Source organism: Tamandua tetradactyla, chromosome Y (genome assembly GCF_023851605.1).
Source record: "Tamandua tetradactyla isolate mTamTet1 chromosome Y, mTamTet1.pri, whole genome shotgun sequence".
Lineage (NCBI taxonomy): Eukaryota > Metazoa > Chordata > Mammalia > Pilosa > Myrmecophagidae > Tamandua > Tamandua tetradactyla.
Window position 1 is genome coordinate 4,117,276 of NC_135354.1, and position 23,535 is coordinate 4,140,810.

Here is a 23,535-nt window from a genome sequence, read left to right on the forward strand (position 1 = left end):
ACATACATTTATTTCAAAAATTTTTGTCACAAATTTTCCATTTTATATATATTTTTTGAAATGCTTCCCTTCTGATAATGATTTATCTCATGCCAGCTCATCTTTTTGAAACCAGTAATTATACCTAAGGTGATGTTAGTAGCAAAATAGTTATTATATATCTTATTTAAGATTTTAGCTGCTGGAACCAAATGACCTGAGTTCAAATCACAGTTCCACTATTTACTAGCTGATATTGGTCAAATCACATTATACCTAAGCAGGATAACTGTGCAAATTAAATTAAAAATTTGGCATATAATAAGCACTACATATATTTCAGTCTTGTTTTTTCCATTATCATGATAGTGCTCTTTCTGTGTTTGTATTTCTCTTTTGCTGCCATTGCTTTTATTTTGATACACTCCAATCTGTCAATTTTCCCATTGTTTTTTAGTCCACTGCTTCATACTATGTGAAATTATCATATTCATTCTATTTTCTTATGTATTTCTATGGTTTTGTTTGTTTAATAGATTGAATCAAAATTAGCTGCATTTATTGTTATGAATGAGGAAAATGTTCCCCTCTTAATAACATTTTGATATGAGTTTCTTAATAAATGTAGAGAGGATCATTATTTCTGAGAGGCACAAAATGAGAATAGTTAGAAAAGTACAAACCACTTCAGAGAAAAGAACACATTCTTAAAGTAGAAATTGGACAGTAATGAAAACATTCTCATTTCAAGTTTACTCTGAAGGTTAAATAATTTAACACATCAAACATATAGAAGGGCAGTACTGAGTTCCTGCAATCAGTATGGTAACTACTGATTTTCTAAGATTTATTGTAAACATTTGAGTAGTGTGAGCTCAAATTTCCCATGTACCCATAAAAAATCTGCAGAACTATACTAAGACATTAATTTACTTTGCTGAGTGGCCTTAAATCACTCAGCATCTGGATGACACCAGTTTTATCATGATGCTCTAAAATAAGATAGAATTTTATAAACATCATTAGTAAAATAAAAAATAATAACAAGTATTGTAGAATAGTGTCATTACCAGGGGTCCATGATGAGAGGAAAATAGAAATAAAGTAGGTCTTATGTTGTGAACAGTTTGAGAACCAGATACACATAAATCTGAAGGATGAGGGCATTTGTATGAGAAAATGAAATCAAAAGTTTAATGGAAATAATATAGGGTAGCCATATCAAGAAAATCAATATGAAACTTCTAGTTTCACCAGAATAATGTATTGTAGTAGAAAAGCTTGGTAAAATGAATTATCCTCAAAGGCAAAGTCTATAAAAGTTTGGTATTTTTCTATCACAATGCAGAAAATTTAGAGGCATAGAAATGTGAGAGCAGCTGTTATTAAGATTTAATCAGGACCTAAACAAAGGAAGCATAGTATTTTAATAACAATTTGTCATGATAATCTTCATGGAATTTCATCCAATTGCTTTTTAAAATTATCTGCAATAATGTGCCTACCTCCTCCAAGATGTCAGGCCCCAGTGATGGCAGCAGTCTTTTTGTTTCATTGATTTAGAAACTCGGTGGTTTCTTTGTGGGTCCAACAAAATAAAAAGTAGTGATGCATTTATCCCAAGTATGACTCATTGATATCTCCAGACTCCGTACTTCCTTTCAAAAGAAGGATGAGAAGTGCACACTTGCAGTCTTCACAAGATGGCATAACAATGAAGGAGACCAAAATTCGGATGATGGTCTTGACTCCACCTCATATGACCCTAGAATTTATTCGAATTACTTTATATGTAACTCTGAGCAAATTATTTGAAATATGAGTGGAATCAAAGAAAATGCTCCTTTCAACTTTAACAATATCATTTCTGTGTTCCTAAAAATAGATCATAAAAATGAATTTCATACAGTATTTAGTATTTATTAAATTTTAGAAAAAGTGTCATATACTTTAGTGGCAGAAAAATAGTACTTTAAGTGAGATAGCTATGATTGTGTCTATTATGAGAATTATTAACTCAGGGGTATCAGAAAATCAGACTGAAATTTGATAAATATTGTTTCCAAAAATGACCAGTTTTAGCAAATTCTCACAGGCCTTTTTCATGATGTTTAGTCTAAGTATGTAAATAGGGAAGAAAAGACAAATCCAGTGATTCCTGGTTCGAACACTTTTCCTCTCTTTCCCTCTTTTCACACCTTTGCCATCCCTTGAAAATAAAAAGAGAATTAAAGATTCTATATCTGAGATACTGACCATGACTTTCAAACACCTTCATCCCTTGCCATTCTCCTTCCACTTTCCTCCAGGTGCTTCTGCCAAAATTTACCTTCTACTCACGCACAGCATTTTCAATCCCTGGATTATTTCCATATTTCATGGCAGATGAATGCTTTCTCTACATAGCCTCAACTCTCTCATTTCTACTTGTAGAAAGAGAACCCAGTTTGTATTGCTCCTAGATTTCACCAAATGACTCTCTTACTACTTGCCTACCATTGTTCAACAATGAAAACATGTGTTTAACTAAATAATGTAATTCCTAATTTTATTCTACAATTTTCCTTTAGTATTTTTTGTGCATTTGATTCTACAATATATTTTGAGGTAAATAAGGCCAGCATTTCTTCATTTTGTGTGCTTCAAGCCATGGTAGAGGTTGAATTTGGTGGAGCCATCACTGTGTTTCTGAATCATTATTCAAGCCTCAGAGTCTATGGCAATCTCCTTCTAACACCTACCTCACACTGCCATGCAAGACATCAATTCCATTATCCAGGACAAAATTAATAATCATAATCAGGTAAAGAAGGAAGCCATTAATGTGGTCAACCTGGAAAAAATCAGCATTTTATAGGTATATATTTAAAGTAATAGAATGGAGCAGTGTTAGATCCATGATGGGGACAGTCTGAGCCAGGAGTTAGTGTCACTGTGAGCAAGAGGCAGAAAACACAAAGAATCAGAGATGTGACCAGGAAAGGCAAACTGCAAAGGTGAGCAAAAAACAAGGTTAAGGATAAAAAGCCTTTTCAGTGCTTTTGGTTATATGTATGTGCAACAGTACATCCTGAACATACAATATTAATTTACAAGCATGCATTCCTCTCCACTTCTTGACCCTAATCTTTGCAAATAAGAATCTGCATGTTTGGAGTTTATATCTCTGCAGCTTTCCCTTTCTTCTCTTTTTAATTAAAATTGGTCTGAGACAGATCTGCATTAAGCAAAGTCCTGTGGAAATTAGGAGCTCTAAAGCATCAGAATCTTCACATCTTGGGAGAAACTGACCCCAGAATTTCAGATCCCTGAAGAGGCACATCTAGATGATGGCAACTTCTCTAAAATATTTTCCCAAATCTGAGGCAAGAAAAATGAAACATTTCATTTGGACTTATAAACTTACCTTTCTTCTAGTATGTAAAAGATGGCATCCAATAGAGAGCTCATAGCTTCCTCTTTTCAATTCCGGTTTACTTTGAATATAAATCATATGCAGTACATTTGCAATAATCAGATTATACTTCAGAAAGACTTACTGTTGCTTTATGTTTTGGCAACTATGGAGAGTGAAGATGCCAACAGAGGCAGCCCTTCCAAGAAGTCGGAGTTAAGTTTTATGAAAAAGGTCTGTGTTACTGGTATCAGGGAAGAAAAGTTTACACCTCTGCTCTCAGATATTTAGAAAAATAGATAGTATTCCTATTATTTGTTGGTAAAAACTTCTCTGAAACCAGAACTACTACTCAAAATCTTGTGTGGCAGAGCAGATGAATTAAACATTTACTTTTATTCATCAGATATTTATAGAGATTTCACATGAGGTCACAAATGTTCAGAACCACCTTTCAGACTCCAGGAGCCCAAGATTTATGTCCATCCCCTCCCATCCCTGAAGGATTTGCTCAATGAGTTACTAGCATAGATAACCAGGAGCACAACAACCATGGAGCCAATTAATCCCAGGCAAGACTATTGAAAGGCAGATTTCATCTCAGAATACTCCTCCCTGCCTCTCCTATCCTGAGGGACATCTTCCATTTCAATGAGCAAGCATTCCGTCACATCTCTGCTCCACTGCACCCATGTACCATGTCTAAGGAAAGGGATCTTTTCAACTCAAAAAGTCTTTGTAAGGCAAAACTCTAAATCTTTTAAATATACATGATATTATTGAATTTTGGTTCTATTACCTACATTCTGGGCCTTTGGTAGGTTTAACAAGAGTAGTTTCCTACACTTGTTATTGTAAATTAGAAAATTGTTATTAATCTTAATGACCCTAATGATGCTGATAAAATATTTCAATGTAAATAACTTCAAAGAAATTTGTACATTAAAATTTCTGTTATTTCCAAGACATTTTACAGTGCTTATTTGGTAATGAAAATAAAGAAACAGTAAATGGAATCATAACTTACATATATGCATTTGTACATCAACTTCTGAGGTATAATTTAAACAACAAAATGAACAGTTTTCAAGAATACAGTTAGATGAGTTTTTACATAATATAAAACTGTGTAATCACAACCATCAAAATATAGAATATTGGTATAACACCAAAAAAGAATCTTTCTACCCCATTGTAGCCAATACATTTTTACAATGTTACAGTCACTTCTTCCATTCACAGGCAAATAATTATGTTTTTCTTTTTTAATTGTGAGGTAAAAAAACAAATTTTGGGAATTATTTTCCTAATGGGTGTCCCTAAAATCTTTCTAGCTAATTCTTAACTTTCATGTGCTTATTAGTGTCAAAAGAAGTTGAAGAAAGAAGTGGTTGACACTAACAACATCCAATAAAAAGTATCCTAGTAATTGTGGCCAGCTCCAAGTAAAAATGAGAACTTTCTCCTAATACATCTTGTGCAAGTACCTGGTTTAGCCCCAAGTATACACATAAACCAAAATAGACTGACCTAATATCTTTAGTATTTGGAGTACAATTGCAAAAATAACTTGATCCTGCAGTAATGGATTTAATAGCACCTTATTTTCAACTCTTAAGCAAGAAACCACTGAGCTGGATGCACATTTTGAACAAAAATAGCTCCACTCCCAACCTTACCCACATCAAGGTATGATCTTCCAAGTATTACCACGGAGACTTAGGGCAAGGATCATAGGCTCAGCTTGCTTTTCATCTGTTTGCTCTTACTTCCTTTATCCAAGTTCTCTGCTAAATCAGGGCAAGAAGGCATCCTTCTTTATTTACATTCTCACACTTGTGCTAACTCACTTGTTTTCTTCTTACCTTTTCCCTAAATCACTCTTTTTACTTTCTTGTAGCCATTAGTCCTGAAAGACCTCAACCTTAGATGAAAAGCTTAACTTTATTTTTAAGTTTTCAAACATGTAATAACTGTAAAAACTGTCTTTTCTTATATATAGATAAGGATTCACAAAAAGGCATAATTTTTACACCACTTAAGAAATTTCCTCAAGAACTTTGGTGTAACAAATTGTTATATATATGATGATATTACTAGTCATGTACAAATATAAAAATATTTAAATAAATGACTCATACTTGCAACTCATATAACTAAGGAAATTTTACATTTATATCAGTAATACAGTTTCAATGAATTAAAATTAATTATATTTAAAGTTGTATTTGGTGTTTCCAGTGGGAAAAAATGTCACCTAATATGAAAATGGTATGAAGTTTACAGAATGATGACCATTTGTTTAGCATTCCTGTACTATTTATAATTTGATCTATCAGCAATACTGAGAAATCAGTTTGGCACAAAATGATACTATCTGTAGTTCACTTAATATCAATGACCATTGCAATTGTCCAGACTATATCTGGTCTTTTCTTATTCTGCCAAAAATAGAGAAGCACTGTAAGTGTCATCATGATAGAAAAGATGAATATCAAAATATGGATTTAATGGTTGTCTGGATGTTCTAGAATGTACTTTTATAGATTAGTATTTCTTTAATGTCAACTTTTAATTGCTTGTGCGGTAGCTTGAAGCTGTATATACCCCAGAAAAAGCCATGTTCTTTTGTCTATTTCTGTGGGTGCAAAACCTATGATAGGTCAGGTTTTGGATTAGGTTATTTCAATTGAGAAGCTTCCCCAAGATGCATGTTAAACCTTTAACTGGAGTCTTTTAAAAGAGATTCATTCAGAGAAGCTACCAGAGAAGCTGAGGAAAAATGCCATAGATGAAGAAGCTAGAACTGAAGTAATGAAACATGGGAGAAAAGGACCTGAGACATTGCCATTGGCCTTTCTATGTGATGGAGGACCACAGGTGCCAGCAGCTTGCATTCAGAGTTCAAGTATCATCCTTGGGATGTCTTGAGTTGAACATATTAACAGCCTAATAATTGTAAATTATAGGTTAATAAATATCCATTATAAATGCCAATCCATGTATGGTATATTGCATTTTGGCAGCTTTAGAAAACCAAAACAGATTTTGTTACTAGGAGAGTGGGGTGCTAAAATGCAAATACTAAAAATGCTGAAACAACCATATAAATGGATAAGGGAAGTATTCAGGAAGACTTGTGGCAAACTTGATGGAAAAGACATAGATTATTTCATAGAGACTGTTGGTAGAAATATGAATGCAAAAATACTTCTAATATAGACTTAGACAGAAATCACGAATGTGCCATTGCAAATTGGGAGAAATATGAACCTTGTTTTAAAGTGGCAAATAGTTTGGCAAAATTTAGTCCTTATGTCAGATCAAAGGCTGTGTTTGAAAGCCTTGAGCCCAGATGTTTAGCTAAGGAAAAATCCAAATTAAATATGGAAGGGTCTGCCTGGCTTATATCTGCAGCTGATAGTAACATAGGAGACAAATGGATAAGGTGAAAGCTGAACTCCTGGGTACAATGTACCAGCAAGTGATTGTTTGAAAAATTCTAAGTTTCCATAAAGTGAGTCCCCAGAGATTGTGTCCCATGAGAGAATTAACTAAACATGGAACTTCTCAGCCATTTCAGTGTGAATCAGTATCAGAAATGCATTATCCAGAAAGTACTTGTAGAAATACTATTATTTAATGGTTGGGCCCCTTGTGTGCTGCATGAGAAACTGGCAAGATTTGATGCAAGGTCTGTATGAATGGAACCATGGCCAGTTTGGACTAAAAGGATAGGAAAGGGGCAGATTGAAGGAAAAATGATTTCAAAAGCAAAACAACGTAAGCTGAGGCCTGAAACAAAGATGCCTCAGGCCAGGAAAGTGGACCCACCTGTGCATGTTGAGATGGGGTGTGCACTGTGGTGTGCAGAAGGCAGGACTTCTGCTCCATTGGGAGGAGCAGTGTTACCAACCCAGGTTCTCAGATACCTGGGTGGTTGGGAAGTGTCTGACCACCACCCCTTTCTTGTTAGAGGTAGAGTCTGTGCCCCAGAAATAGCACAGGGTAGAGAGCACACGTAACAACCTCATGCTTGAGGAGGTTTGTGAAGCTTAGTGTTCAGGTGTCATACTAATGTTTGATGAGGCTGAAGCCAAAAGCATGGCCAACTTCCCAAAGCTTAGAGATATTGAGCCCTCAACCCAGTGTTTCAAAGAACAGAACTGCTGCAGCAGGCCCTTGGAAGGGTATGGGTGCTGCTCTATTAAGCCCCAAGAAGAAAATGGCATTCTATAGATGTTTCTCAGACTTTGAAGTCTAAAAATGTATGCCCATTTTGGGACCCATGAACATTGTTTTCCTTTCAATTTCTCCCAATGGAAATGGGAAAACTTCCTCCATGACTGTTCCTTCTTTTATATTGGATACATAATGTGTTCTAAGTTTCACCGGTCAACAGGCAGAGAGAAATTGTGCCCCAGGACAGACCATACTTGTAACTGATTTTGATGAAACTTTGTACTTAATACTGATGCTGAAATGAGTTAAGTCTTTGTGATATTTGAATAGAGTGAATATATGTGGCATATGGAAAAAATATGTCTTTTAGGGGGTCCAGATGATGGAGTGTGGTGGTTTAAAGCGTGTTATGTACCCTCAAAAATGCCATGTTATTTTCAATCCATTCCTTTGTGTTTTGACTTATTATAGGTGGGACATTTGATTAGTTTATTTCAATTGGTGAATATTAATCCTTTTATTTGAGTCCTTTAAAGGAGATGAAATTCAGAGAATCACCCAGAGGATCTGAAAGAAAAAGCCACAGATGAAGAAAGCAGAAGCTGAGGCAATGAAATACAGAAGAGAAACACCATGGTCCTCTTATCCACTTGATTATTAAAACCTTCCACTACTGAAGTCACCCTCTGGTGCATATTCACATGGGACACAAATATATTCATGTTTTTAGCCCAGTCAGAAAGGTCTATCCACATACTTCTTCCCCAGATCTCTTTGTCACCAATTTTCCAATTATGGTCTTTCCAAGTCCCTGACTATCCAGCAAACCATTGGAAACAGCCCTTGAGTCAGTATACAAACACACCTCTGACCAGTTTTCCTTCCAAGCAAAATGAACAATCAGTTGCACTGCTCAAAGTTCTGCCTACTGGGAGGATTTCCCCTCGCCATTGTCCTTCAAGTTCACCACAGAAAGGGTTGTAGTGCTGCAGCTATTCACTTTCAAGTGATACCTGCATATCATGAGAAACCACTGTAAAATGGGCCTGAGTTTTCTCTTCCTCAGTCAATTCACTGTAAGGAACTCCCCAAGAGGCCATAGCTATGGTCTGGGAAAGAGAAGACAATGTGGGAAGAATGGAGACAATGGTCATTTGGGCCACTTCTTCATGTAACTTACTTGTGCCTTCAGGACCTGCTCTGGTCCTATCTCGTATGTACCATTTCCATTTTACAATAGAGTGCTGATGCACATGCCCAACATTGTGGCTTGGTGGGACAGACAACACCCAGCACATGATAGGCAGCTCAGGTCTCATGATAACTTGGTGGCCAATGGTTAAGCATTCAGACTCTACCAGAGTTTTTCTGAGTTTAGACTTTCTGTTCCTATTATTCTACAGATGAGGCTATATGTCAAGACATATTGTAATCTGGTTTAAAAGGTTAGCTTGTTTTGATTAAAAGGTTACATTGTCTACTTAGATTTATTGTTTCATTTGCATGGACCGGCGCTGTGGTGGGGGAGATTGGGTGGTGATAGGTATCAGCTTTTCTTATTCTTCTATTTCCTCTTGAAGTTTTTGGACAGGTTCCCTGAACCAGGGGCAGCATGTTAAACTCCATCTTAACTGTGATTTCACTAACTGTTGTAAAGATCTCGTTTCATTTTAGGCCCAAAAGACACCAAGGGGGGCTTGCTCTTCTAAGTTTTTCTATAAATGATAAAGAGTTAAATCTAACGTTCCTACCATTGACATTTACAATTCTATGGCCATCTTCACTGTAAACTCCTGTGTATGGTAATGGAGGGTCAGGGAATATTTTCCCATTAACATTAGCTCCTTTAGAGGGTTCCACCATCTGTCTCCAATTTTATATTTCACATTAGGTGGTCCTTGCACGGTGGGAAGTAAATTTCTAGGATGGCTCAATGCAGGGTTTTTAAATTGTAATTGTTTACTCTCTGTAGGGTACTTTTCGGTGACTTGTTCTAAAAGCACTTCTGCCTGCTGCATCTGCAGCATGACTTGTTTAATGGGGGTATCACAATCTAATTTTTCCCAAACAGTCATTAACAAAGTTTTGCAATTTGTACAATTTGTATCATTTTTTCCAGTTCTTAATACAAAATTTTTGCTTTCTGATTCGTTTTGATATAATGCTTGGAGCACAACCAGCAACAAGAAACACACAATTAGTGTCCTTAGTCCCAGTATTTTTCTATTACACTATTTTATGCCTCGTCTTCTTTTGGGGCATTGAAGGCCTTGCCACCGCCCTTCCTTCCAGGGAACCACGTCAAACTGGGGAGGAAAAGAGGACGCGGCAATAATGGACCAGTGTGATGTTTGTGGGAGGGAGAAACAATCAAGGTCCCTGAGGGCAAGATTATGACATAGGGCTGGAGAGTTGATATAGCTCTGAGATAGGACAGTGAAAGTATATTGCTGACCTTGCCAGCTGAAAACAAACTGTTTCTGTGGTTCCTTACTAATAGCTATTGAGAAAAAAGCATTTGTCAGGTAAATTGCTGCCTACCCCATACCAGGGGATGTATTGATTTGCTGAAGCAATTATGCCACACTTGGAACAGCAGCTGCAATTGGAGTTACCACCTGGTTGAGCTTACAATTTGACCTGTTTTCTGCACAGGTCAAATAGGAGAGTTGAATGGGGATGTGGTGGGAATCACCACCCTGCATCCTTCAAGTCCTTAAGAGTGGCAGTAATCTCTGCAATACCTCCAGGAATCCAGAATTGCTTCTGCTTTACTATTTTGCTAGGTAGAGGCAGTTCTAGTGGCTTCCACTTGGCCTTTAATCACCATAATAGCCCTCACTACACAAGTTAGAGAACCAATGTGGTGATCTTCCAGTTGCTTAGTATGTATACACCAATTATGTGTTCTGGAACTGGGGAAATAACTACAGAATTGGTCTGGTGCCCACTGGACCCACTGTGAGACAGACCTGAGCTAAAACTCCATTGATCACCTGGCCTCCATAAGCCCCCACTCTGACTGGTGGACCAGAGTGATGTTTTGAGTCCCATGGAATTAGTGTCACTTCTGAACCAGAGTCTAATAATCCCCTAAATATCTGATGATTTCCTTTTCCCTAATACACAGTTACACAGTGTGTAAATATGAAGAATGAAGGATATCTGCTGATATGTGTTGAAGTTGCTGTTAAATATTGTATGAATAGGCAAGGTTTTTCCTATGGTATTTAGAGGGGAAATGAGAGCAAAATTTTTGTAGAGTTAGATACTCTTCTAGGTATAATTCTCTTACTAGCTTAATGTAGAAAAACTGAGATCAGTGCCAAGTAAGTTTAGCTATTATAGATCATTAGGCTGTGGATCCTATTAAAGAAGCAAGAAACAAGCATCCATTTCTAGAATGCTTTCTGGAAGAAGAATGAGGTAGGTAGAATTCAGCCTTCAAGGCTTTGAATATAACTTAATGATTTGGAAGAGAACAAACAATAAAGAGAAAAGTAATTCTCCAGAAGGCATTCTGAAGATGAGAGGTAGAGGAGCTTTTCTGCAGATGTTCAAATCTTAATCATCAGGTTAGAAGAAAAGCATCATAGAAGATGAGGAATGTAAATATATCCTGAAAGTGAAGAGAGAGAAGATGCCAAGTATGTGTGGACTCAGAGCAAAGTAATGAAAGGCAGATGGATTCATCTTGAATGTGGTGATATGGCTGATGTAAAGCACAAAGGCTCCTCCGATGTTCTACAAATGCCAAAGGATTAGTTTGCTGTTTAGGCTTAGAAATACAGTGATCTGGGATAGTGAAGAAGTTGTGTACTCTGTGTAGGAAAAACATTACTGAACACAGTCAATAAAACTGCTGAAAGGTCACTGAAGTGGTTCCTAAAAATATCTTCTTTAGTCATAAGTACTAGCCAGCTATTCTGGCTGTCACCCCAACACATGATCATGGGAAGGCAATGGTCTAGGTGCTTTAAACAGTAAAAATCACTGAGGAAACCAAATCTCTGTGGATGACAACCAACCAGCTATTTCCTAGCAGCCAGAGGGCAAAGTCTTGCTGCCAACTGTGTAGAACCTAGAAAATGTTAGGGATATTGGATATACCTTCTTCCTTTTTTTTGTAAAGCTAATCACACTACAAAAGAAGAAAACCTAGTCCCTATTGGGTACATAAAAAGTGATGACACTAGAGCTCCAGATACAGTTTCACTGTAAAAATTCTGAAACTGATCTCTTTGTCATGACTGTAATAACCTCATCCTGTTCGAACATTCCTGCTTTGCCCATCCGACCTTTCAGAAGCTAACGCAAGGATGATTGCCTTGAGTAGCCATGTAACAGCTGATGAAACTAGTTAAATGTCTCTGAAAATCTTCACCATGCTATATTTAAATTATTTACAGATCAGTACCAGCAAATATTCTTTGGATATTTGTATAATACACACACATTACACATGCACAAAGTTTAGTATAATTTGGAATAAAATCCAATAATTGAATATCAAATGAATTGAAGTTATATTAGAAAATTCCATAATCTGAGAAAAATTTAGTTTAATTTTAATAACCTAATATATTTAACTTTTCAAAAATAATTTAGTAAATAGTTGCTTTCTGCTGTGACCTAAACAGAGTAGAATTTTAAGAAATTTACAAGTTTGCTTTTTTTTTGGCATGGGCAAGCACCAGGAATCCAACCCAGGTCTCTGGCATGGCAGGTGAGAATTCTGCCACTGAGCCACTGCTGCACCACCTGGAATTTTATACATTTTTAAACAGTAAAATTACAAATGTTTAAAGGTGAGGCATGGGTTTAATTTTTAAAACTTTGTAATTTAACAAGCAAAAAGATTTCTAAACCGTACTGGTCTTTTTAGATCTCAAAAATGATCCAAAATTTTTTTTCTTAGATTTGAGAAAATAGGAAGGCATTTCTACACCATGAGACAAAATAGAAAGACCCAAAACAAACTACAGTTCAAATAAGTGAAAAATGAAAATATATTTTTTTAATTTGTTGCCTCTGTTTTATACTTTTAAAATATTAACATTATTTATCAATATGTTTGACAACATGTATCCAAGTAATGGGCACACTTTTGCATTGCCTTATAGTTGGGTTATATATGAACATTGTACCGAAGTTCTGTTATAATGTAAATAGTAAGAAGAGATTGATCCAGGGATGCTTACTTGTTTTAACCTTACAATAATTAATTAATAATATTTTATTATGTCTGTTTTTAATAAACTTAAAAAACACCATGACGGGGTGGGGAAAATTCCTGAAAAGATAATTGATAACTTAGCTTTTTAAAGATGTTTTGTATCAAAGACTAATACTGAAATAATATGATATGGATTATAACAGTAAACAGGAGACATATATAACATTAAAATGATCATTTTTTCTTCTCATCTATATTTTATCAGGTAACCACTTGTATATGCCACATCATTCACTTCACAATGATATCCTCCAAATAAGCTTCACAGTTCCCACTACTATGCAGATAGAGTGATGCATGATCATTTAATCTATTTAAACAGTTTTTGAGGCAAGGGGGACTTACAGCCCTGATAAAAGTCTTTTTCACCCATGGCTCTTTATGCTGAGAAGCTGGTGGGTTTTCTTGCCCTCTCCCCATAGCCAGTATCACACACAAATCATTGTTTTGTAAGACTTTGAAAAAGTCATCACTGAATTTCAGAGATTTCTTTCTTAAAGTTACAGCCCCCCACACCCAGACAGAGTCCAGAATTGGAGAAATGTCCTAAGGAAAAACAGTACTTAGATTGAGGGTCTCTGAATCTCCAAAAGCCCTGCTTGATGTCTCTGCCACCCAGCAGGGACCCTCCATTAGTTCAGAGCCTGGATTCTCAACCTTCTGTCCTTGCTCAGACTAAAAAAACTGCTCCCAAATAAAAGAAATCACAGAATTCAACTCAACTCACTGAAATATTATGCCTCTGGAGTGTTATTTTCAGTTCTGTTTACTGCCAAAATCCAATCCCTTCCTCCAGTTGATTTCTCTATCTTATCTGTTTTTTCTTGTTTTCACAACAGGAGCATTGTTGGTCAAAAATAATTGCACCCCCTTCAGTAGCAGAAGTCCACTTATATCTATTTAGTATAGTTCATTTATTAATTCAGCAAAATTACCATGTGTCTAGCAGTATTCTTGGCACTGGTGATATGCAGTAATTTTGAATAACATATGTTATTAAATATATGTTAATATATGTATCATATATACATAATTCTCAAATGAAATATAATCTTGTGTTGGGGACAGAAAATAAGCAACATAAACAACACAAATAAAATTGTATTTGGTATTTACCTGTAGAAAAACATTACCAATTATGAAAATGACACTGAATTTTATAGAAAGGTGCCTATTTGAATTTGGCATTATTATACAATTTCTAATTTGATCTCTCTGAAATATTGAAAAATAAGAAATTAGCACAAAATAGTAACATCTTTAGTTCATTTGATATGATTGACTATTGCAATTTTTCAGACTATGTGTGATCTCTTCTTGTTCTGTCATAAATAGAGATGCACTATCTGTGCCTCTTTGATAGTAAAGAGGATAACAGAATGTGCTTCTAAATGGTCTTCTGGATGTTCTAGAATGTACTTTTGTGGATTAATTTGTAGTAATTTTATGTAAATTTTCATTGATTTGTAGCGTGTGTGTAGAAAAATGCACACAAAAAACTATGCAGATAATTGAAAGTCACCAAGGTACCCAAAGTGAACACACACAGGTAATTTGGATTAAGATTAAAAAACATTACCACCATAACATTAAAGTCCTAAATTGCCTTTATGCTTCTCTAGGTCAAGTTTTATACTGATTTTTAAACCCATGACTTAATTTTGGCTCTCTAATGTATATAATTGAAATCAGTTAGTACATTCATTTTGTGTATAGATTATTTTCATTCATGATACATTTCTGTAACCATTTCCATTATTGTATGGTACGTATGAATTTTCTTCTATTTTCTTTTTTTTCTGAATAGATGTAAATGTATCAAGAAATTATCATGATGATGAATATGCACCTATGTGATGATATTGTGAATTAGTGATTGTGTATGTAGAATGGAATGATCCAAAATTAAAAAAATGATCTCCCCTCTATAAAAGCTAATCCATTTCTATATATTGCATTCTGGCAGCTGTGACAAAGTAAAACAGATTTTGATACAATGAGTGGGTATTTGCTGCAAGATGCAAATACCAAAAATGCTGAACTGTTTTATGAATGAATAAGGGGATGATTCTCAAAGAATTGTGAGATACTTAATAGAGAAGGCCTTGATTGTTTTGAAGAGATTGTAGAAATATGTACTCTAAAGATGACTCCAATGAGACATACCTTAGACAGAGATTTTATTGCAAACTGGAGGAAAGGTGATCTGTGTTTTAGAGTGGTAGAGAATTTGGAAAAATCAAGTACTGTTATTGGATGGAAAGGAACATTTGAAAGCAACAAGCTGGGATAGGTAGCTGAGGGAATTTCCAATGTAAATCGTGGAAAATACTGCAAGCCTTCTCCTTGCAAGTCCTCTCCTTGACAGTTATAGTAAAATGCAGGGGGAAAGAGAGAAGCTGAAAACAGGACTCTTGGTTACAACAAAACCAATAATTGGTGGTCTGGAAAGTTCTAGGCTTCCAGGAAATGAGATCCCAGGCACTTGTGCACCAGGTGAGGATTTAATCAAGCATGGAACCTGTCAGCATGTCAGGACAAGTCAGAATTGGAATTGCAGTTATCCAGAGGGATTTATGGAAGGTCCTATTTTCTGATGATTTTGATCCCTGTGTGCTGTATGCAAAACCAGCAAAATTTTTGTTAGATCTATATGACTGAAACCACTGTCAATCTGGATTAAAAGGGACAGAGAAAAGACAGGTTGAAGTAGAAATGAATTAAAAGGCAAAGCCATGGAAGCTAAAGTCTCTAAACAGGAAATCTTGGGCCAGGGGTGCAGATCCATCCACACATGTGCAGAAAGTGCACGTTAGTTATTATCTTCAATACCCATATCCCAAACATCCCTGCTAGTATATAAGTCTCCCCCAGGCAAACTGGCCAGATGCTCTTACACAACAGTCATTCAGTTATGACTTTGCTTTAAGATTGCACCAATACCTAGTGAGAAATTTTGCCTCCTGGGTATATTCTGTTGTGTTCACTTTCCTTAACATCTTTTTCTTTGGATAGATTATAATAGTATCTTATATTGTATTGAAGAGCTCTTTTTCTGACAGGTGTTTCATTATTTATTGCCTAATTCAGGTAATATTGATTAATATAAAATGTCTCATAATATTATAAAATTGTCAGATTCACCAATTTTTTTTGCTTTGTTCCTTGACAAATTACAAAACCTTGAATAATTGACTTTATTCATAAACTTAATACTATGAACAAATAAAGATTAACATGATGAACAAAATATATTAAAGTACATTAAGAAAGATTTTAGCTCAATTTAGTGAATATGCTTATTTTAATCACAATTGTCTTTATTTGAAACAAAAGTATGAGCTTCTTCTCTGTTTGTTTTCAGGAGGATGAAAGGCCACATTACATAGGTCCCAAAATGTGACCAAGTTTTAAATAGGGATGAAGGCTTAATAATCTAATATTTATGGCCCTTTGTACTCAAAAGTTTCTTGCAGTGATTTTGAGCTGACTTTGAGCCAGAAGAGTGGGTTTTAAATGGGGGTGAGTTTGGGCTCCACAAGTCTTCCTGTACTGGGTGCACCATCATCTATATGAACTTGTCTCAAAATGGACTGGTGTTCTGTGCTCATTTGGTTTACTTCTATACAATTCTACCGAGAGAAATTGCATTGTCTATATCCCAGGGAGCATATTTTTATCTTTTCTATCGATCAAATTCATTGAAACACAGAATTTTCAAAAGGATTCTTCCACTCTGCTGCTTTAACTTAGTTTTTCTGCACCATTCTCTTATGGCATTTTTAACGTTTGCATTCCTCAAAGTGCAAATAAGAGAATAAAAAAACAAAGAGGGTTGAGCAAGAATGTTCCAATTGTGTAAAACATAACTACCATCTTGTCCCCAGGAGATATGTTTGGAGGGTGAACAAATATGAATATACAAAGAGCAAATAAGATGATTCTGATTATATAGAAGGCAGGGGAAGAGGGCTGTCTTCTTACTTCTGCACTCTGGTTACTTAGGAAATGGAAGATGAGTATATAGAAGATAATCAAGATTATAATATTTACCATGCATGTGGCCTTATTATTAAAGTCTATGAGTAGATTTATGACAGAATTGTCTACGCATGCAAGATTCCACAATGGTTGCATATCACAGATGTTATGATCAATAAAATGAGGGCCACAGAAGGGTAATTTCAAAGCTAAAATAATGATTGTGGAAGAATGGATACAAGACCTCCCCCAAGCCAGATTCACCAGCACACTGTACACGTTTGCTTATGATGGCTATGTTTCACAGTGGCTTACAAACAAATGGCCACATAGTGACCAAAGGACATTACAATGAGCACCCAAACATCCATGTACATGAAAAATTGAACTTAAAAAATCTAGGTTATGCATTCATTAAAGGAGATGACTTTCACCCCAGGAACAACATCTACAACCAGTCTGAGTTCTGTGGTTCTGGCAAAATAGACATCAGCAGAAGATAAGTAGAATTGGAAGGAATGTTTGGGGTTTCTAGCATCTGACAGTTTTGATAGTCATTACAATAATGAAATTTGCCAAAAGATTTGGTAGTAAAGCAGGAATGCCACAAACACTATTTCCTCCTTTAGAACATCCTACATTAGCCTAAACAGAATGAACTCATTCACACTGCTACTAAGGTACATTATTACAGTAGATGTAAAAAAGATGAGCTAAAAATGGCTTGTTTGAAAAGAAAACTGAGACAGTTGTCATTTGTCAAGGGCATTAAGGTTTAATCTGCATTACTACTTATTTTAATACTTTGAATATTATAATTTAGTAGTTCCCAATGTTTTCCAGAATTTATGATCACATGGAAAATATTTTTCTGTAAATGCTAACAACCCCGTTTTATCCACAGTCTTCCTGTATTGGACCTATATTATCTTTTTGCAAAACAAAAACACACAAGTGGTTCCTTGTGCTCTCTGGAAAGGACAATAGCAGGCTTTGCTATTGTGTTTGAACAAGTCACTTTAATGTCTTAAAATTTTACTTCATGAAAACAAAAGATTCTAATAGACTATTTTGCCATTTACTTTATAGGTTTGGATTTGCAGACAACACAAACCTCAGTGATGTAAAAACAGATTTTATTAGGTAAATAATTAAAGAAAATAATTAAAAGATAGTAATTAAAAGAGTCTTCAAAAATAAAGCATGGTAATATCACCAGAAAAGATGACACCAACACCTGAAGAGAAATGCTGGAGAGTTTCAGAAGCAACATTTTAACTCTCACTAGCAAACATTCACAGCCATCTTAGGGACAGCATTCAGAGTCTCCTTAGTTAAGTTCCATAGTAGAGCATAAGATTCTGATGAGGTGCTCTCCCTCTCTCATAAGATTCTTTCCTCTCTTCTTCTCCTAAGTTTCTCCTCTTTCTAACTGCTTGCATGTAGTTTTTCCTTCTTTTTATGATATCTTTACATAATAGTGGCCAAATTCCAATTAGCTTATGTGACTGAGCCCAGCTTGGTCCTCTGGGAATTGACTAGGGATGAAGAGGAACTTCCCGGAGCCTCAATATTTTTATTCAAGTGCACCTCCTTCCAGGAAGATAGCCAATCCTCCAAGCTAGAACACAAATTTCAACTGTTTCTTACCAAGGTCATGCAATGGCAACATCAGTTGTACAGAACAGTGAGATAAATTTTAAAACCCCTACACAGATGTTATCCTCTTAGTTTGAAATGTGAAATTTTTAACTTATAAGACAAAGTAGTGATAAGCCATAATACAAGAGAATTTCTTTGTATCTTCTCCAAAAGTAGTCCACTTTGATTCAATGATTAGTGAGAGGTAACAGGGGCCTGCCTGCTGCAACAGAAAGTGGCTTTAACAAACAGGGGCCTCCTGCAACAGTTCCAAGTGTTCCTTAAGTTCCAAAGAGAGGCTGTTGGAGTCATAAAGATGGCAGAGGAAGATTTGATACTTGACATGCTGGTCCAATGAAATTTGAGAAAGACTTTGAATTTGGAAGTGCAGGTGCACAATTTAATTAAAAGGAAATTGATAGAGAATTTTAAAATAAACTTAAAAGAAGATAAACTTGAAAAACTGGAGAGGCCTGTAAATGAAAATAAAGGAGACTCAGGAGTTGATACCCAAAATATGTGAAGGAAATGCTAATAAAGATGATCCACTTGGACCTTATTGCCATTCTGACAAAACTAGATCTTTTGATAATATTTCTTGTCATGAGAATAGAGAGCAGAGTCTAATCTGGGAGGTTAAATGTGAAAAAATTTGAAACCCTCCTTCATCCAAACCATGGTCATGGTGGGTACAGAAGCATAGGAGGACTTGGTTTCCATTGTGGCAGAGGGCATGATAGTGGCAAAGGTGGTATCTTTACCATGCCTGGAGGGTTTGGGGGTGGATTTAGAGGAGACAGCCATGGCAGAGAGTTTGCAGATTTTAAATACTGGGAATCCACAGATTTTGGACCCTAAAAGGTCTGGATGGGCCATACAGCTTTCTGAAAGAAATAAAACAAAGTTACCGCATGTGCTACAAAACAAGTTTTTGAACTTGGGTAAATTTGTAGTTCTTCATGGTCCTGAAATTGGTTTTAGCCTTTGCAAAGAATGAAGAAGTGAATTCGCTGTATATTTGTCAACAGCACTGGGTTGTTTTTTGTTTTTTTGTTGTTGCTTAATTTCATAATTTCAAAGACATAATGCAGTTAATTGGTGGGAGTGGGGTGGGTTAAAAATGAGCATTAAATATATTTAGAATAGTAAAAGGTTAAGAAATTTCTTACTTCTTCTTTTTTTTTTTTAACATGGGCAGGCACCAGGAATCGAACCGGGGTCCTCTGGCATCACAGGCAAGCATTCCTACCTGCTGAGCCACCATGGCCCGCCTGAGAAATTTCTTATGTAGATTTAAACTAAAGCAATACTTCAGTGGGACTTATAAGAGCTTTTTTCATCACTGAGATGATTTTTATTATCACTGAATTGTATTTGACAATTTTATTGCAAATTGCCTGCAAATGGGGCCAAGATATTATGTTTTGAGCTGCAGAACATTATGTGCACGGGTGTGTATGCCTTTGTTTTGGAAATCCTGTAATATCCCATTTGATTTTGACATAGCTTATTTAGTTAATTATTTAGGCTTTTGGATGTTAGAGAATTTTCAGTCAACTAGGTTCACACAGTAAATAGAATTTCTTAGGTAAACATAACATTCTTATATAATTATAAAATTCCATTATATTCCATTGTCAAAGAAACATTAAGAACTTTGAATAACTGAATAAAAAGCAAATAATTTTTTAAAGAATACATATTTTAAATTCAGCAAAAAGGATAAAATCATTAAGAAGGAATTATATCAAAATCAACAATTGAGAGCAGAAAAACAAGCTACTGATATCAAAAGCAAGTGGTAAAAAACTTTCAATGAGTAAGGCTTTGGAAATTATAAACCATGCAATTTTAAGTTTTAATCCAGATCCTTTGGAAATATGTAATCACAATCCATGTCTAAATATGCCTACATTTTATTGTCTTTATAGTAAAAACAATGTTCCCATGTTAGATGATCTCACCATGAGCGCCAAAATGTCACATCAAAAATTTTGAAATCTTAAATCAACACCTAGTCTTTTATCATTTATAAAATAAAAGATGAATTTTAAAGAAATATCATGTATTTAAAGTCAGCTTCCTCAAAGGAAAGGAAAAATGCTTTCTCTAAACCATGCATGTGATTAAATGGACTTGGAACAAATATAAAAGTACCACAATCAGAAAGAGTGGATTGCCTGATTATGGTCTTTGTCAGTTTTGGGTTTCTATTTTGTTTTGTTTTGTCTGCAAGGTTGGATGAGGATGCCTATATAGTGTAGTTTCTGGCAGCTCAGTTTCTAAATTCTGATTTGGAATTGGAATCTCATAATCTACACTTCCCAAAGGTGTGACATTGTATAAGTTACTCAGCAACATCTGCATAATGAGTATTATAGTAACACTTAACCACATAAGGTGGTTTTAGAGATTAAATAGTATAATGAAAATAAAAGTCTTAAAAATTGTCTTGCAAATAATGACTGAATAAATGTGAGATGTTCACTACTCTGTGTTTCCCCATGCAAGTGTAATTGCAATTAGCCTTATGTGAATTTCCCTAAGTCCATTCTTCTTAATTATCCAAAGTAGCATTCCATGTAGGATGAATAGATCAACTGAGATATTACTACATGCAATTGTGGATTCTGTTATTTCCTTTACCATTTACATTAAGATGTGGAAATCCCCTTGAATGCCTTTCTACCTTTTTCCATACTTATTCCCATCTTTTAAAACGTGTCATTGAAGATAAATGAATCTAGGGTGGGCCAAAGTGGCTCAGAAGGCAGAGTTCTTGCCTGTCATGCTGCAAACCTGGGTTCAATTTCTGGTGCTTTCCCATGCAAAATAATAATAAGAAGAAGAATAACAACAATAATAATATTTGAATTTATTTGGGGTGATGCAAAAGTTTTGATCATGGATGATGGTGATGCTTTTGAACTTAAAAACAAACAAACAAATTTAATGTCAGGGTTGTACTTTTTCTTAATTGATCAATGGAAGTGGCCAGCTAGGTACATAATGTAATATTTCCAATTTAATTCAAAATTTTAAGACCATGAAATTCAGACAATGTCTATATAACTAATCCATATCCTACATCTAACAGAATTTCTTTCTATTATTCCAGAAAACTGAACGCTCTTTCTAAAAAGTTCTGATCATAGGTTCATTAGTTTAGTAAGTTAAATTTCTCCAAACCCCAGTTTCCACTTTGTAATAAGAGGACATTAATTTACACATCAAATTATTATTTGAAGACACTTTATATGCCACCTTATTGTGTTAAATTATGATGTTATATTATGATATGTTATGTTATGCAGTTTGGTTTCTCTATTTGGCATATATTTAACAACTCCAATACAAGGAAACCATTTCTATTGCATTTATTCCAATAATTTCTATAAAATAGAGAAAATTCACCCGTTATTCATGGAGTTTCTGACATAAAACCATGGTATCAACTGATAAAACCTGCTTCTTAAGAAAGACATATAATTCATTCTAATCTGTTTTGTTCTATCATTAAAGCAGTGAAGACTTTTGTAAATATGTTACCTAGGTTTTCTTTTTCTCATTCAGTCACTGTAACATTTTACATTTCCACTAGCAGTGGATAAGTACGTTCCAATGTTCCAATTTCTCCACATCCTCACAAACATTTGTAGTTGTCTGTGTTTTTAATAGTGGCCTTTCTAGTATGTGTTAGATATCTGATAGTGGTTTTGATTTGCATTTCCCTAAGAGCTAGTGAAGCTGGGTATCTTTCCATGTGCCTTAGTAATCTGTATTTCTTCTTTTAAGAAGTGTCTATCCATGTCTTTTGGCCATTTTTAAAATTGGGTTTGTCATTTTATTGTTGAGTTGTAGTATTTGTTTATAGTTACAGGATATCAAATCATTATTTTCTCTATTGAGTCAGTTGACTTTTTACCCTTTTGATAAAGTCCTTTGAAATACTGAGGTATTCAATTTGGAGAGATTCCTATTTCTCTATTTTCTTCTCATTGCTTGTGCTTTGGCTGTAAAATCTAAGAAATTACTGCCTGTTGCTTGATCTTGAAGATGCTTTCCTACATTTCTTTCTAGGGGGTTTGTGATGACAGTTCTTTTGCTTAAGTTTTTGATCCATTTTTAGTTGACTTTTGAATAGGGTCTGAGATAGGGAACCTATGCAATTCTTTTGCTTATGAATATCCAGTTCTCCCAATGCCATTTGTTGAAGAGACTGTTCTTTCTCCATTGAATCAGCTTGGGAGCCTTATCAAAAAAAATCAGCTGATGATATATCTTAGGGTCTATTTCTGAGCTCTCAATTCAACTTCATTGATCAGTATGTCTATCTTTATGTCAGTACCATGCTGTTCTGACCCCTGTAGCTTTATAGTATGGTTTAAAGTTAGGAAATGCTCTTCAAATTTCATTCTTTTTTTTTTTGACTATTTGAGGCCATTTATATTTCTAAATATAATTAATAATTAGCTTCACCATTTCTTCAACTTAATCTTTTGTGATTTTAATTGAAATTGCTTTGAATCTTGAGATCAGTTTTGGTATAATTGATATCTTAATGACGTTTATCCTTCCAATTCATGAACATGGAATGTCTTTCCATGTCATATTTTGTTCAGGTTGTATTTGATTTCTTTGAGTAATGTTCGGTAGTTTTCTATGTGCAAGTATTTTACCTCTTTGGTTAGGTTTATTCCTAGATATTTCTTTTAGGTAAGGTTTATTCCTAGATATTTCTTTTAGGTACAGGTATAATTAGAATTTTTTTCTTTATCATCTCTTGAGATAGCTCACTACTAGTATATGAAAACACCATTGATTTTTTGCATGTTGATCTTTTGTCCACTTTATTAAACTAGCTTTAGCTCAGGCAGATTGTCCTTTTTTTGAGGTGGGAGCATTCTAAATATAGGATCATGTCATCTTCAAATAATGACTTTATTTCTTCCTTTCTAATTTTGATGCCTTTTAGTTCTTCCTTTTGCCTAATTGTTCCAGTTAGAACTCCTAGCACAATGTTGAATAACAGTGGTGACAGTGGGCATCCTTGTCTTTTTCCCAATCTTGGGAGAAAGCTTTCAGTTTTGCACCACTGAGTATGAAATTATCAGTAGGTTTT

At 35.0% G+C, this 23,535-nt stretch overlaps 1 pseudogene; it reads left to right on the plus strand.

The window, feature by feature from the left end:
- Positions 1–3,541: 3,541 nt before the first annotated feature.
- Positions 3,542–19,271, plus strand: LOC143672484 (protein LSM14 homolog A pseudogene; annotated as a pseudogene).
- Positions 19,272–23,535: the final 4,264 nt, after the last annotated feature.